Source organism: Mustela nivalis, assembly GCF_964662115.1.
Source record: "Mustela nivalis genome assembly, chromosome: 1".
Classification (NCBI taxonomy): Eukaryota; Metazoa; Chordata; class Mammalia; order Carnivora; family Mustelidae; genus Mustela; species Mustela nivalis.
This window is the reverse complement of record NC_139020.1, coordinates 184,978,900-184,996,279: the sequence shown is the minus strand read 5'-3', so window position 1 is coordinate 184,996,279 and position 17,380 is coordinate 184,978,900. Positions and strand designations below refer to the sequence as shown.

Here is a 17,380-nt window from a genome sequence, read left to right as displayed (position 1 = left end):
CGCGGCCAGCGCGTGTGGGGGGCGAGGCCAGCGGGCGGCGGCGGCCCCGGCTGCAGCCCGGGCCCCCGCCGCCCCCCCTGCCGCCCCCGCCCGGCCCACGCCCAGAGGCCGCCCCGGAGGCCGCCGCCAGCCGCCAGGTGAGCTCGCCCGGCCGCCGCCGGGGTTGCAGGGGCTGCGGGCCGCCGGGCTCCGGGCCCCCCGCGCCTTCCCGGGGAAGGGGACCGTCGTCCCCGTCGCCGCATCCCAGCTGGCTCAACTGGGGGTGGGCTCATTGCGCGGGGTTGGGGTGGGGGGAGGTTGGGGAAGACGGCGGGGACGCCCGGACCGGCTGACCCGGGAGGCGCTCAGGACTAGGGGCACTGAGGGGGCGCGGTGCTAGGGTCCCTGCGAAGTTGGCGCCCACGCGCACCCGGGCGGGTCTCGAACGCCACCCCTTGCGCCGGGCGCGGTCTGCGAGCCTCAAAGGCCCCGGGTTCCAGGTCGCGCGGTTCCGGCCCTTGGGGCCGCCCCCTTCCCTCCTTGGCTCTGGCGGGTGTTCCGCGAGGGGGACGAGAAACTTGGAGACCTCCCGCAGGAGTTGTCGGAGCGACCTGAGAGCGCGGTGCCCGCCGACCCCCCGGGACGCCGGGACCCCCGTCGGTGATCTGGATGGGTGCTTTATTTATTTTTTTCCTCTTTGATTTTCAAGGGGGAAAAAAAAAAAAGGCTATGTGATTGTCCCCATCTTAAGGGGAAGTTGAAAGTGAAGGGGTGGGGGGGTTGGTGCTGAAGGAGTAACGTTGCCCTGTGTGTAGAGTTACACATTTCCGGAGCACAGTGGAGATCATAGTGGCATCTCTTCCCAAAAGTCACTTTGATTCAACTTCGATGAGTTTCTCGTAAATGGCAACATATAGGTGGTGAGAGGCGAGAGGAAACAAGAACCAGTACAGCTGATTTGATCTCCAGTGGGATAGATTCAGTTAGCGTCTGAGTTTTAACCCAGGTTTGGTAATTTATTGAACATAAAGTTATTTTCCAGCTTTCCTTTCTCCCCTCCATCCCCCCCACCCCCCGGGTACCCTGACTCTTCACATCCGGGCTGAAGCAGTTTCGTGGGTTGGATTTGGTTCTTTCTGGTTCCTTGCGAAACTTGGGTTCATTCTCTCAATTTTCTCTTAGGTCTTTCAAAGAGGAAAGAGTTGTAAATGCGAATGGATGGCAGTGAAATGTGTTTAACTTCTAACTAGATATCGGTATATTATATGTAAAAATTTTTTCACATGTATGAAGTCGAAACTCCAGCAATGTTCTACAAGAATTAGCATCGTTGATTTTTGGCACAAAGGCAACCCCCCCCCCCCAAATTACTTTGAGTGATGATTCTGAGTTATAATTTGACCTCCCCAAGGGTGTGAAGCCCGTCTTGGCTTAAAATAATACTGACTTAAAACTCTGTGTGCGCATGGACATCAGGCCCGGTTCATTTTCTTGGTTTTAGGAGAGAAAATACTCTAACCAAAGGGAGACTTACTTTAAATCTTAGGTCCGACACACTGTAAATTGGAAGTGTACATTGATTATCTATATATCCCAACTGCATTTTGGTGGGGATGGTTGTATAAAAGATAATGGTCAAGGGGTGAAATGATGTTCTGTGTAAACTACTTGTTACTTCACCTTCATATAATGATTTTGAAACAGTATCTAGTGATTTAAAATAATCTTTAGTTTGTTTATAGCAGAGTATCACTACCCCTTGTAACTGTTAAATTTTCATGAGACATTCTCTCTCATATTCATAGATGGAGTTCTGGACAAAAATTTTTATATGTTCATTTTGTAACTTAAAAATATGGTGGACAACGCAAGAAATTTTGTAAAGCAGTAAGAACAGGAGAGATCTGAAAGTTTAAAGTTTGAGAGATACCTAAAAAAATAAACATTTCTGAAAGTTCTTGATCCAAGTGGTTCGAAACACATCCAAATTTGAGCCTTTGTGAAATTTTTAAAAATCTACTTTGCCAGCTACTCAATTTAACTTGCTTCTGCCTGACAAAGATCTATGTGTTGAACATTTAAGAATTCTCTTAATTGACTTTTCTTCATATCATGTATAGTAAAATGACATGTTTTAGTAAATTTTAGTAGTCTTTTTTCATATAATTATATCTTAATATGTTTGTGAATGTTAAACTAGGAAGGACTCAAGCCTTAGGCCATACTAATGTTTCTTTCATTTATAGGGAAATCTTTAGGCAAAAAGAAGTAGCAGATTCTGAGCTGTAACAAAACGGATTTGGACTTTGAACTTACATAATCTTAGATTGGGTGATTTTATGTCATTAGATTGTTGGTTTCTTGGAGACTATGGGAGTCTAGTTACAGAAATTTGAGTGTCTATTTAATATTAGCCTTTTGAAATGATAAAGGATGATGAGAGAGCTGGCTCTAATGTCTTTACCCTGGTCCTATGAAATGATGTAGACATTTCTTGCAGTATGTTTTTAGAGCAAATGTTGTTCTGGTGTCTTTGGACCTCTAGGGGGTCCATGAATGGGCTTCGAGAGACTCCTGAACTCTGTAGTTGTGACCAAACTTTTTTGTTTTTATATGTGTCCTTCTAGGAAAAAAGTCTGTGGTTGTGTTATAAAAGAGGTCTAGAGCCCCAAAATGTTAGAGTTATGTTCTTATTGAATAAAATGGGAGTTAGAATAATCTTTAAAGGGAAGAAAAAAGGAAATACATATCTTTGTGCCCAGTGTTTGCTGTTTAAAGTTGTCTTTAGCCTAGACATGTGGTCTTAGAGGTGCAAAAACACTTCCATTTTGTTGCCACAGCAAAGCATCGCCTGTTAGTTGATAAACCATATACACACATAAAGGGCTTGACATGCTAGTCCTGGGTGCATTGTGGCTGTTTTTAAATTTAAAAAATTTAGAGCAGATAGATTGATGGTTGATAAGCAGAGATCTGATCTTGACAGCCAGCCCTTAGAGAAAATGGTTCACCCTGTGCTACTCTCTTACGGCTCTCCAGCAAATCTGAAATGCGACTGGGAAGTAATCATTCTGAGAAAATGTGTTTTTGCCTTGGCCAAACAGCAGAGCATGGTGGGAGTCTCATCAAAACAGACTCAAGTTCAAATCTGGCTTCTTTCATTCACTGTAGCTACTTAACCTACCTGACCCTCCCAATTCCTCATCTGGATAAAGCCTGTGACAGTAGAGGCGTAAGGAGTAGGAATGAAGTTTCCTGTGTAAAAAAAACCTCTCCTCATATGGCCCATATTAAGGACTTGGGAGCTAGATGCGATAACCACTGATCAACACAGGAATGAACGTGTATAAACATGGTACATGGTAATGATACATATTAGTTCCCAAATAATAATGGAAATATTAACAAGTTGAAACATTTTTAAAAGATTAGGTTTTCAAAAATGAGTTAGGATTAAGTGGTCCTTACTTTGTAGATATCCGGGAGAAAGTTGAAGGAAGATGGTAGTGTGTTTGGTAAAGGTGAAGACATGGGTACTGGGCAGGAAGAGACAGTAGCAGCCCGCCAGTATCATAGCTTCGTCTTTGTATAAGATTCCATTTAACTTCTGCTCTTCACTTGCAATTTAAATGAAAAATTTAAACTAAAAAACTGTCCTTGTACTTTCCAGCCCATTGTCTCTGAAAGTGTTTACTCACCTCCTTGTGTTGGGGACCCTCATAGGTACTCCAGGGACTTCATTAGTGGAAGCTACCTGTAACTTTGTCTAATTCTGGCATCTTTGAAATGCCTCCGCAGTTGGGTACCTGTATCGATTTTTTTTCTCAACAGGGAAAAGAGTCTGGAAGAACTGAATTGTATTTTCCTATCTTTAAACATTGAAAGAAGAGAAGGTAATTATGAGTAAGAAGAGAGATATGAATAAAATACTTGTAATGTTTACGGCTATAAGAGCAAACTTGTTTCCACTGTTTCTGTGGCCTTTTTTTCCCCCTTTTATTTATTCGTGGTGACCATTCATTCCTATTGCCTTTGAGTAGGGTAGTGGTATGAACACAAGCTTTTACTGGGTTTGACCCCCATTTTCTAAGCTTTCTGATTGTGCTCAGCTTGAGCCAGCCAGCCTGAGTCTGGAGGAGGTGAGCATTAGATGAGATAATAAAAGCAAAAGACTTTGCTCAATCCTAGGCCCCTAGTATAAATGCTTAAAAATGGTAGCCGGGGCGCCTGGGTGGCTCAGTGGGTTAAAGCCTCTGCCTTCTCCTGGGGTCATGATCCCAGGGTCTTGGGATTGAGCCCCAGGGCGGGCTCTCTGCTCAGCTCTGCCTGCCTCTCTGCTTACTTGTGATCTCTGTCAAATAAATAAATAAAATCTTAAAAAAAAAAAAGTGGTAGCCATCTTGAGGATGGTTTCTTTCTTGTCTTTTTTGAAGGAAAAGGTAGTATATTCTTTCAGAATATTCCCATAAAAACCTTTAGGGATCATCCTGTTTTCAACACATAAAAGCCTTTCACATCTTTCTTGTTACCATGGGCAGGTAGCCCAGCATTTGCAGGACCTATTAGACCTGTCTGCTGTTCTTGGCAGTGGGGTTGTGTTCTCTGTTAGGCTGGCAGGTTATGTCTAAATCCTGACTTTCTCGGGGGGCAAACCAATAAGCGTGCACAGGTTTGGAGCCGTGATCCATTCAAAAACTACATGATTTTTTGGCCTAGAACAGAGATCAGCAAACTTTCTGAAAGGACACCATAGTAAATATTTTCCAGTTTGTCAGCATCCCCTTTCCCCCACCCCCATCTCTCTGTTGCACCTATGCAACCCTACCAGTGTATTTAGAAAGCAGCCAGAGACATAAGTGAATGTCCATGGCTGTGTTCCACCAAAGCTTTTTGGACACTGACCCTTGAATTTCATGTAATTTTTATGTGCCATGAAATAAGTTTTTATTTGTTTGAACCATTTGAAAATGTTAAAGCTCTTCTGGGCTGGTGATATGTACAGCCAGCAGATGGATTTGATCATAGGCCATAGTTGGCTGACCTCTTTCCTGGAAGAATGTTAGACTCCTAAGTCCTGTAGGTCTGTGGCTTCACCAAGCTATACCACCCCACCCCACCCCACCCCACCCCTACCAATGCATACAGATTGTCTTTTGCCTCCTCATGTATTCCATGCTTTTGATATGGCAGCATTATCTAAGACTCCTGTCTTCCCCATTGGGATGAAACTCCCCATCAGGTTAGTTGTTCTTAGTTATAATTTGTGGCCTTCCCTTCTTAGCACATGTATTGTTATATCACCATGAAGTTTTATTTATTGCTAAAAGTGTTCTCACCTTGCCCAGTTTTCCATAAGACTTGATGTTTGAACCCTGTCCTGCATGATGGTTTTGAAAGGAATCTATGCCTTTGGAGCTGTCTCATGCTTCAAGTTCCTCTTCTCCCCTTGTCCTGGAAAGGACATAATGGATACTAGGCCCTCAGGCTGCTAACTAGACACTCTTACCTTAAGGAAATCTGTAATTGGACTCCCCCACCCCCTTTCCAAACCAAACCATGTTTGGTTAAGAAAAGCACACAAAGATTCCTCTTGTGCTCCAACCCCTGGAGATTAGCTCCAGGATTGATGTGTACAGAGCATGTAGATGTGTATGTCTGTGTGTAATTTCATCTGGCCATCACTGAAGCTCTGAGGGCTGCTGCTTTTAGTTTCACCTTTTCTTTCTCTATCTCTTGACCCTTCCCTCTTGGTCATTGTATGGGATGCAGTTTGGTGACCTGGTAATTGCTGTAACTGACTGGCTTATTTTTTGCCTCCCTGCCTTTTAACATTCCCTACTAATTTGCTTGTTTTGCAGCAGCTATGTTTTTTTTGGAGTAACTTTTCAAAATATGCTGAAGTTATTGGGTATTTTAGAATCTTCCCCCTTCTAAATGTAAACCGTATTATCAGAGTTATACATCAGTTATTTTAGATATTTAGAGATAAGATGCTGTTTTTAAAATATTATGCCATTTTATGTAGTAAAATGTATGTAGATAGTAGTAAAATATGTTATTACTCTTAAATTTTAAGCATTTCCTTTTTAAAAGGTAAACTTGGTATATACTTTTTAGATGACAATTTGGGCAATATGCACCCAGAGTCATAAAATGGCAAGTCAACATCCAGAAATTTATCTTAAAGAATTGGTTACATGTGTGTAGATGGGTGTACCAGACTGCTCACTGCCCTATTTTTTTTAAAAATAGCAAAACATTGAAAGTAATCCAAATGCCTATTAATAAAGGATTGATTAGGTCCATAAGGACCTACCCATGCAGTAAAATACTGTATAGTCTGTAAAAAGATGATGCAGGGGTGCCTTGTCGGCTCAGTTAATAGAGCATGCAGACTCTTAATTTTGGGGTTGTGAGTTTGAACCCCACATTGGAAATAGAGATACTTAAATCTTTTTAAAAACTGGTGCAGGTTGATATTTGTTGACATGGAATGATGTTTAAAAGAAAGAAGGTAGCATGAGAATAGGTATAATGTGTGATTTTTTTTTAACGATGTTTAAAAAGATTTTATTTATTTATTTGCCAGAGAGGGAGAGAGAGAGTGTGCACAAGAGGGGGAGGGACAGGCAGAGGCAGGCTCTATGCCAAGGAAGGAGGCCGTTGCTGGACTTGATCCCAGGAGCCTGGGATCATGAGCCCAAGGCAGGCACATAACCGACTGAGCCACCCAGGTGCCCATTTTAATGTTTGTTTTGTTTTGTTTTTAAAGGTGGGAAAAAGGGGCACCTGGGTGGCTCAGTGGGTTAAAACCTCTGCCTTCTGCTGGGGTCATGATCCCAGGGTCCTGGGATCCAGGCCCACATTGGACTCTCTGCTCTGTGGGGAGCCTGCTTCCTCCTCTCTCTCTCTCTGCCTGCCTCTCTGCCTACTTGTGATCTCTGTCTGTCAAATAAATAAATAAAATCTTTTAAAAAATTAAAAAAAAAATAAAGGTGGGAAAATGCCATGGTTAAGAAACCTAAAAGAAAGTATCTTAAAGGATATACATCGAGTAATATGAACTTATTATCTCTAGGTAATAAGATTGTGGGTGATTTTTTAAAAAATGGTTTTCTCAATTTTTCTTTTCATGTAGCATGTGCTTCTGTAATCAGGAAAAAATAAAACTATTGAAGAATAAATATAGTAATTAAAATATCTCCTATTTGTGGCTAATTAACTCTACGGCTACTTTCCTTCATATTCTATTGTATTAGAAGTGAAATATGCTTTCTCATATACCTTAAAAATGTTTACTCTTTTACTAATAAGCAAGAATATTTTTAGACTTTTCTAACAAGAAAGAAAAAAAATCCACAGAGGACTAAATAACAGCTTTCAGAAGAAACTCACTGAAACACAGACATTTACATGGTAGTATGTTGTGCCTCCTTTCTTGCTGTGGAAGTTTTTCCTCCATTGAGATTCCTGTAAAATCACAAGGAGTTCATATGTATGGAGGCAGTATAGTGTAGTGTTTAAAAGCCTCAGCTCCATGAACTACAGTCTATGTTACTTTTAGCCATTTATGGCCTCAGTCTCCTCCTCTGTAAAATGTGGGCAAAACTGGGGCACCTAGGTGACTCAGTCAGTAGAGCACACATGCAGCTCTTAATCTCGGGGTCATGAATTCAGGCCTCATTGAGTGTAGAGCTGAATGAATGAATGGATTAATGAATGAATGAATGAAAATGTAAGCAATGCCTTGCTAAATTGTGAAGATTAAATGAAGCAAGTGCTTAGCAGAGTCCCAAATACTTAGCAGTAACTAAGGAGGAAGAAGTGGTGGGACAAATAAGGGTATATAATAATAATAATAATAATAATGACAGGGATGATAACAATATTGGCTGCTAATATTTCCCTCCTTCTAGAGGCTTGCATGAAGGCAGAGCCTTGTTTGCCACATTCACCATCCTAAACCCTCTAGCTACTAGACTCGGTACCTTGACCAAGATAGGAGTATCGTCTAGGTTCACTTAGTCATCAGCCATGCTCCCTTTAGTGTACTATCTCTGTGTGCACTACCAGAAAAAGTGTTCAGGGGCTGACAATTCACTGGTCTTTACAGAGTTGGTACTCCATAAATATTTGTTGAATGCATGGTGACCTAAGCAAGCCTTCCTCTTGACAGTGATAGTGAACTTCTAAAAGAGGGTTTTGGTCATCTTTAAAGTAATATGGAAGAAGATGTCAGGTGCAAAAACTGTTAAAAGGGAGAATCTGTTCTGATTTCCAATATTTGAATGAATCATAGAAATTTTGTTTCACTTTTTTTTTCTGTCAGTCTTAGCTCAGCTCAGTGCACCTGCATCCTTGTGGTGTACCTGTGATAATTTTAGAAATTTTTCACTTTATTTTCACTGAAATTATTCTGGTGTGGGGATATGTTTTACTTTCTACCCTAAACACCCAAGTTCTGAGATACATTTCAGTGTTCTATGAAATTAGAAACATTGACCTGGCCATGAAGAATGAGAAGTATAACTACCATCTGGCTGTGACATACTCATTTGCAAACACTGGGGCTTTGGGTTTGTTTGTAGGAAATTTTAGGAAATGCATGGAATAAAAAAATGTAGAAATACTATGATAATTGATGAAGTGTACCTATCAATTACATATTGCAGAGTAAGAAGAACCCACTCTAAAACTTTGTGACTTAAAGTGATGACCATTTATTTGCACAAAATTAGGGCAGGAGAGTTCTTCTACTGCTCCCGTTTAGCCTGAGGTCCCTAATGTGGCTGTTACCATCTGAAGTCTCCTGTCAGAGCTGATTGGTCTCGGGATCTAGCTGGGACAGCTCTTGTGACCACCAAATGATCTCTTCCAGCAGCTAGACTGGGTTATCCTCACACAGAGATGTTGTGTTTCAAGGTGAGAGCTACAAGGCTTCTTGAGGTATGGGCTTAGAAGTCACACAGGGTCACTCAGCTACATTGTGTTGGTCAAGGCAAACCACAACCCCTGTCCAGATTCAAGGACTGAAAGTAGGTACCACCTTTTGATGGAAGAGGCTGGAAAGTACATTATCGTAAGTCATGCTGACAGCAGTTGGGGGGGTGGTGGGTTACCGGGCAGTGGGCAGCAGTACTGTTGTGATCATCTTTGGGAATAGTAAGCCCTTTGCTGTTGTGTATTAACCCTCCTTTAACCCATAACTGATAAACTCTATGGTGAGGCGTAGTGGTAAGTGCTTCCCTGTGTTATCTTTTGGGATAACAGCTTTGTGAAGTAGGTACAGTTATGACTCCCATTTTAAAGTTCTGATAAGTAAGCCTTGGGGAGGTGATGTAACTTGCCCTAGATCTTTTACCTAGTTAGGGGCAGATCCTAAAAGTCATGAAAAGTTTATCCCTGTACCAGTGCTTAAATCCATTGCTCAAGAAATTTGCATGGGGCGGGGAGCATATCTTTAGGAATCTCAAAAGAAAAATCCAGTGTCTTAAAATTTTACATGAATTCTGTATTCTACTCCATGATACATCCCTTTGTTTCACCATAAAACTAATATTTTAAAATTACTTGTCAAATTTTACCTCCCAAATCTTTAAGAAAACAGATTCTCCTAGACTGAAAATAATAGCTAATCAGCTAAAAGTCTTCAGTTGTAAGTAGTGGAAACAAAATCGGAGTACCCTAAGCAAAAACAGAGGTTACTGAAAGGATGTGGTATAGCTCCCTGAATTGACAATAGAGCTGAAGAAGCAGGCCTCAATACACAGTCTTCACAGGGTGCTGGCCTTACTAACCTTCCCAACTCTTCATAACTCCACCCTCTGCTGAGAGTGTATCTCTTAGGGTCAACTTGGGTCTGGGAAGGTGTATTGTTTCCTGCTTCACCAAGAAAGTACCTACTGGTGGTGGTGGGGGGGGCGGTGGGGGGGGTATGTGCGGTTTATTCCCCAGCAGGGGAGTGAATGCGGGGCTGATAAAACCCAACAGATGTCCACTATCTGAACTTTCGTGCAAGCTGCTGTGTGCATATTGATCACATTACTATTTGCAATATGCTGATGGCCCCTGGTTCACCCCTTTCCCTCTTAACCCCACATGCCTCTAAAGGTTCTGAAGCCCCAGTTTGAGAAAACTTTTGTAACTCCGCCATCTATTTCCGTTTCTACTAATAAGTGCTTATCATTCCAAGGACAATAACATATTTATCCATTTTTTTACATAGTGCTCTTTTCTATAATTTCCCTGATTTTTACTATTTTTATTTTCTAAAGATTTACTTATTTTAGAGGGGGGAGGGCAAGGGGCAGAGGGAGAGAGAACTTCAGGCAGGCTCCGTGCCTCATGTGAGTCCAAAATGGGGCTCAGTCTCATGATCCTAAAGCCATGACTTGAACTGAAATAAAAAATCAGACGCTTAACCAACTAAGCCAGCCAGCACCCCAATTCCCTGATTTTTAAAAGAAAACCATATGAGCTATAATTTAGCCATTTATTGGTAACAGGGTTTCCGTTAGGAACAGTTTTACCTAGTGCATAGTGATTCCCTTAGGACATAGTAAGATAAATTCAGTTATTGGCTCCTGCTCTAAATGTTCCCACACTGCCCTGCTTCTGTTTTTCTGTCTTCTCCAGGTGTCTAGTGGCTTTCTTTGTAACCTTGCTAATACTTAAAAATGAATATTTTTGACTTTACAGTTTATGGGTCAAAGGAACAACCTACATTTATATAGCTGTTAGTTATTAACCCATGTTTCTAGTGGTAAAATGTTGTGCAAATACAGTGATTTTTTCAGAGCATTTTCATGTATCTACTATCTTTTTTAATCTTTTGAAGTCAAAGACAAGGATATTTTCCCTAATTTTCAGCTGAGCATATGTTTTAGAAGAGGTAAGCAATTTTCCCTGCAACATAGGACTGTTGGCAGGAAAACCTGGGTATTCTGACTACCTGTGCCTTTGCTGCACATGGTTCAAGAACACTGGTTTCCCAGTTGGAGAAGTCTCTTCTGGTTTCTTAGGTTTCTGTGGGCTGAATTGGAGATGGGGGAATATATGTTGGGACATGGGTGTGTCATGGAGGTATCTAGTCGTCACCTTGGCCATTAGTTGCCACTTTTGTTTATTCTTGCTTTGGAGGCCTGGCCTCTTTTTATGTCCCCACAGATAGCCAGATGAGAAGCCAGTTTGTCCCACCTCTTCTTGCCATGATTAGCTGGTTTTGAAGTACCTCTTGGAGCCCTTCAGTCTGGCCTTTCTTACTTCCCCACGGTGTAATTACCACCTTGTGGTGTAGTCACTTGTCTTCCCAACCCCTGGACTCTTCTTTTTAATGGTCTGCTCTGTTTTCCGCTGTTTAGGCCCACCACTACAAGGGATTTTGAGAGGAGTGCTTGACACTTTTGTTTAATTAGGGTCTCTAGACAGGGTTCTGTTAACAATAGGGTTGCATGTTAGGCCCTTTCCCCTTGCTTGTAAAGTTTCACTATAGTCTGAACCATTAATGTGATCACAGTGTTAATACGGTAGTTCTTATTTGGCCAGAACTTTTTGTAAATAGAGACATCTTGACTTTTCTGTAGCTTGTAGAACCTTGTCCTAACATTTAACATTAATTTTTAAATTGTCTTTTTCTAATTTATTTCAGGTGCTGATTTCTACAGCTCCTAAACATGTTAACACTTAATACTAGACAAAAACTGTCTTTATTTCTCTTGCATTTCTAGTTTGTCTCATGGTCTCCTTTTTGCAGGCATTTCGAAACCTTCAGAATCCTTGAACTTAATCCTGAGAAAGTGCTAGCATAGCTCTTCGTTGAAAAGTGCATACTTGGGGTGCCTGGGTGGCTCAGTTGGTAAGCATTAGACTCTTGATTTCCGCTCAGGTTATGATCTCAGGGTTGTGGGATCAAGCTCCACACTAGGTACAGAGTCTGCTTGTCCCCCTCTCTCTCTCTTTCTCAAGTAAATCTTAAAAAACTAAAAAGAAAAATACATACTTTTTAATCTGTTTATATTTTGCTCATGCTGTTAAGTGTTTGACTTCTTTTGCTTTGTTTTTTGCTGTTTTTAAGTTTTAATGTTCTGAACACAAAGACATTTTTAGTGTTTTGGAGCATAGCTCCTCTTAGTCGCTCTAAAAGGAAGTATGTATGACTCTCTTCACGGCTCCTCCACTACCCATCCTGTTTATTATTATCGTTCTGTAGTTATAACTATAAATCATTTGGAAATCGAAGTTAGAAAAGAGACCATTTGCCATTACATTAGGACAGTTTAAATGGAATCACTTGTTCAAATTTACTAGCTTCCTGAAGCTAGTAAAAATGTTTATGGTTTTCAGGATTCCCTGTGAATATATTTCAACACTATAAGACAGTAACACATGTTTAGCTATTACAGATTATGAGAACAGTAGCTACTAGAGAAGATAGTATTCCAGTTTTCTGTTTAGAACTATAATGGAGCTAAACTGAAAAATCAGTTGTCTCAGTAAACAGCAGTCACGATGTGATAGGAGGCAGGTTTCTTAGTGTGTCTCTTGCTTTAGCTAACAGCCAGCAACGATTAGCTTTCCTTTCCATAGATCTGGTGTCAAGCATTAATCAGCTGTAGACTGGAAAGTTTTTATTGGCTAGCATTTGTAAGTGGAAGAAACACCAGTCTGTTTTTTTATCTGTAGTCTCTTAACCATTTAACTACATACGATATCATCTGTGTGGTGTTCTTATAGAAACAGTTCCTTTAAAAAAAAAAAAAAACTGAATTAGTACTGAAGTGTATGAAAATAGTGAACTCTACCCTGAAGAGTCTAAATGATGTAAATTAAGGTTGTGATGTGTACTAGAAAAAAGATTGCATATTCAATCTAGTATTCCTGTTTTTCACATTTTGAGTAGTTTCTTAATTTTAAAACAGAAGTTATAAAATGTATTGAAAATATTAAAATACAGAAAAACTAAAAAATATATTTTGATTTTGAGTTTTAAGAATTCCATTAAAACGGTGGGGGGTTGCCTGGGTGGCGCAGTGGGTTAAGCCTCTGCCTTCGGCTCAGGTTATGATCCTGGGGTCTTGGGATCGAGCCCCGCATCGGGCTCTCTTCCAACCAGGGAGCCTGCTTCCCTTCCTCTCTGCCTACTTGTGATCTCTTTCTGTCAAATAAATAAATAAAAATCTTCCAAAAAAAAAAAAAAAGCGGGGGGGGGCGGGGAGCCTATCAGGAAGGGGCTGAGACGGGGTCACCTTTAGAGCTCTGGGAAGGAAGAGGTTGGCCCTGGTGACCATGGTCTGATGTGGTTCGAGATTCTGCCCGGGATCAGTATCGTTACTGTGTGCTTTGCCATCTGCCCCTACCCCCCATCGCCCTGGTGCACAACTACAGGTTCAGTAAGGGGGGGCAAGGAAAAAAGGGTTTCCTATTATCCCTGTCAGAGGAGTTTGATGAAAAGAGATAGGCGTGTCTCTATAGTTAATCATTACTGTGCGTCAGAGGATTTGGAGAATATTAGTTAAGGAAGCATTTTCCTGACTGACGAAGAGTAACTTGGTTATGTTCATCTACCCATTCTAGAAGGTTATTCAGTATATTCATGTAGTACATAATAAAAACAAAAAGTTAAAAAATGAATTCCATAAAACAAAGAATTACATAAGTTTGGTGTTCATAGAAAGCTGAAACTTCTGAATGCTTGCAAAGTTTTGTTTAATAACTTTGTCCTGATTGCAAAATCAAGTGTTTGACTTGTTAATCTCCTCTTAGAACAGGAAACTGCTAAGAAAAAAACAAGTGTTTGTAGAAAAATTGGAAAATTTCACAAATACACAAAAGCAGATAACAGTTACTCATACTTCTACTACCCAAAGATGCCACTACTAATATTTGATATAGATCCACGCAGCTAGTTATAGAGGTATTCTATTAAATAACCTTTGGAATGAATGCTTACAAGGAAGGATAATGAGTGGTAGAAATGTATATGTAGTGTGAACCAAATTTCTTTAGTCTCACTGCCTCTCAGGTATTGCCAAGAGCAGAGGAGAGGGGCATCTCCACTCCCCCCCCCCCCCCCCCCCCCCGCACAACCCCAGGATGGGAGAAGAGAGCTATCTTGCCCTTTAGCTAGCCTTGGCTGAAGTGAGGCAGATCATCTTTTCTGTAGACTATAGTCTATCTGTCTTTTAGCAACTCTGTTAAGCTGAGTGTCTTAGCAACTCTGTTAAGCTGAGTGTCTACTGGTCGCAGAGGGAGACATTTGGAGTTTTTGGTGGAGTAGCTTATTGAATAAGCCACATCAGTTCTTTTTAAATTTTTATTTTATTTTTCTATTTTTTAAGATTTTATATATTTATTTGAGAGGGGGAAAGAGAGCGAGTGCGTGCATTGTGCAAGAGAGTGCAAGAGCAGGGTGGGGGGGCAGACTCCCACCAAGCAGGGAGTCTGCCTCCAGGCCCCATCCCAGGACCCCAGGATCCTGGCCTGAGGCCAAGGCAGACACTTAACGAACTGAGCCACCCAGGAGCTCCTAAGCCACCTCAGTTCTTTTCAGCCCCTTGAAGAATTCTTTAAATTGGCTCTTACTCAAAAGAATGTCTCAATATTCAGAAATAGAGTCACCTTCAGTTATTTGTACTAAGTGAGAACAAGGTGGAGCGGTTAGACACTCCCAGGTGATTTCAGTTAACATCTAACCTCAAATCCAGTCAACTTGATAAAAGAAAAATCCGAAGGAGCTCAGAGCAGATTATGGTATAAGCATATGCCAGTCCTCTCCTGTGGAAAAGAAAAGTGCTAATCTGGTCAGATCTGTTAAAGAGACAGGCAAGGCTGCACAAAGGAGAATTTTCTCATCCTGCTCATCTTTTGTCTTAGTGTAGAAGAAAGATTTATCCTGGGATGAAAGAGAGAAAGAAGGAAAGATGGGCAGGTGGCTGGTAATACAAGATGGTTGGCTCTTTTTCTGTGTTCCTTGGCCTAGTGGTAAGCAGATCCCTAGGTCTGAGAAACTAGCAAAGTGAAGTGACACACAGGACGGCTTCCCCAGGCAGTGATACAACTTCTTGGTGTTCTGTGTGAAAATACAATGGTGGCTTTGATCCCATGCCCTTGGTGAGAGGAAACCCAGGGAGAAGTAGGAGGAAGTAGCATCTCTTTGTAAACGTTTTATTCTTGACATGTAACAGACTCCCGCCTAGAGAATTGTGTCAGCCTCTCCATTCTGCCAGCTGTCCTTCAGGAGTGCCTGCCTGTGTTCTCCTGCACTGACCAGTTTAAAAGGGTCATTTCTGCCTGAGAATTTTAAGAGCTTACATGCAGTGCTTGGTATGAAGGAATTGCTTTGGAAGATGCACAACCATTGTGATGATAACTGCTATATGCAAAAGAGGGAGATTGCTGGTTTTACAAGTCTATGGTTTGAATTCTTAGGTCGGGCAAGAAACAGGGCTCATTGAGATGGTTCTGGAGACTAATGAAAGGATTATTTTCAGAGGAATGCCGGAGTTATGGGTGACAGTGTGTCTCCCGTCATCTATGGAACCAAGCGCGATGGAAAGCCATTATCACTGTTAGGTCCAAAGGAGCAAAGAAGAATTAGCTTTACTGGAGTTTAGTGAGAGGGCTGGAGCCGCAGGGGGCGGGGGGTGGTCCTGGAGGATTCAGCTGCTGCCTGAATGTGTAGCCAAGAGCAGAGAGGGAATAAGGAAGCAGTACTCCCCCACTTTCTTTCCTCTCTCTCTCTCTAATCTTCTTCCCGTGCCTTCAGTTGGCCAGACTCACCTGGAGGCCTGCTTGCTTTAACCCAGTGATTCTGCCCATAAAGGCCAAGTCTTTGGGGGCACAGAGCAGGGCCAGAATGGTTGAAAATTGGTATAGCCATGGGGAGGGGACTATCAAATGGAGAGTTACTAGCACACCCTAGTAACTTATGCGTAATTGCACTTTCCTCATGTTAGCGCATCATTCTCATCTCTTGAAGTCCTGGAATAAACCTTAAAGCAGGTGAACTATTGATTATGACTCAGTTGTAATCTTTTAATAGAAATAGTCCAAGCAGTTATCCTACCCATATCAGATTAATTATTCAAAGAAATAATCTGAACCCTTCTCAGAAGAATTGGAAAACCACTGAAAGACCTGTTGGGGTATTTTGTTCTTGACTAAAATTAAACTAAGATTAAAAAAATATGCATGTGAACTGTACAAGTGATATATCCTAAAATACAAAAATTGTACTTTTAATCCCACATTGGTGAAGGTTTTTTGTTGTTAGAATTAAGCTGCCAGAATGCCCTGGTGGGCTCAGTCCTTAGAGCATGCAACTCTTGATCTTGGGGCTGTGATTTCAAGACCCTGTTGGGTGTAGAGATTACTTAAAAAGAAAATCTTTTTTTTTTTTTTTAAGTTGCAAAAGGAAAGTGGAACTTTTTCTTTTAAGTCCCTGTGTATTATCCCTTCAGATCTATTTAACTAAGGTGGATAAAATGGCATGAAAATTCTTACTCAACCAATCTAGAAATATAAGAAAAGATTTTAAGCTATTAAAAGAGGGTCTGTTTCAATCCATGAATTTATTGAGCACTAGGCATTGAGAAATGTACAAATAATGCTTACTTGATTCTGAATCTTAAGACTAAACAGTGAAGAGAGAGGTCCACATCCAACTATAGTAATCAGTGATAGGTCCTTGAATAGAAGCATCAGCTGTGAGATCTATAAGAGGGAGAAGAGGTTTAATCTGTATTTATCAGCGATTCTTTCCAATCTCACAAATATTTATTAAAAGTTTATACTTGGCATGTGTTAGAAATATAGATGATAAAGATACCAAAAGGCCCTGAACTCCAAGAGCTGGGATTAGTTAACCTTTTCATACTCTTTCATCAAGAGCAGACAGTCTTTTGGTGGCTTCCCAATACTTTCAGGCTGGATGGTATTCAAAATCCTTACCATGTCCTTCTGTGGTCCTCTGATCTGGCCCCACCTCTATCTCCAGCCTCCTCAGGTGCTCTGACCTTTTAGTTCTTCAGTCAAGCCATACTTACTAGAATCTTTTTTCCTGAGATATCCTTTGCCTCGGGTCCCAGCTATACCCTCATCTTAGAACACCTTTTTTGCCTCCTGCTACCTCTTCACAGGATCCTTCCTTGACCTTTCAGATAAAATCCAGGGATCTTACTACTTGTTCTAAAACCTGTATTTAACCAGGCACTTTTCTCTTCTCCCTCAAACACTTAAATTTATTAGTGTAAATGTTTGATGGGTGTCTTCATCACCAGAGTATAAGTACTTTGAGAGCTGGGTACCTGTCTGTTTCACAGCTTTGTCTTCAGTGCCAAGCATGGTGTTTAATAATGGTACTCAGTAAATTGTAGAAAGAAGGAAAAAGAACTGGCTTTTAGCC

At 41.3% G+C, this 17,380-nt stretch overlaps 1 protein-coding gene across 2 annotated transcripts in view; it reads left to right on the top strand.

Annotated features, from left to right (window-relative positions):
• Window positions 1–4: 4 nt before the first annotated feature.
• Window positions 5–17,380, top strand: part of ATXN7 (ataxin 7) — a 137,415-nt gene continuing 120,039 nt past the window's right edge. The window contains exon 1 of one of the 2 annotated variants that reach the window (XM_082727064.1): window positions 5–137. The gene's annotated coding sequence lies outside the window, so the exon portion shown is untranslated. Of the gene's footprint in view, window positions 138–209; window positions 653–17,380 lie in introns of those variants that run through there. The other variant, XM_082727065.1, reaches the window with a different exon arrangement.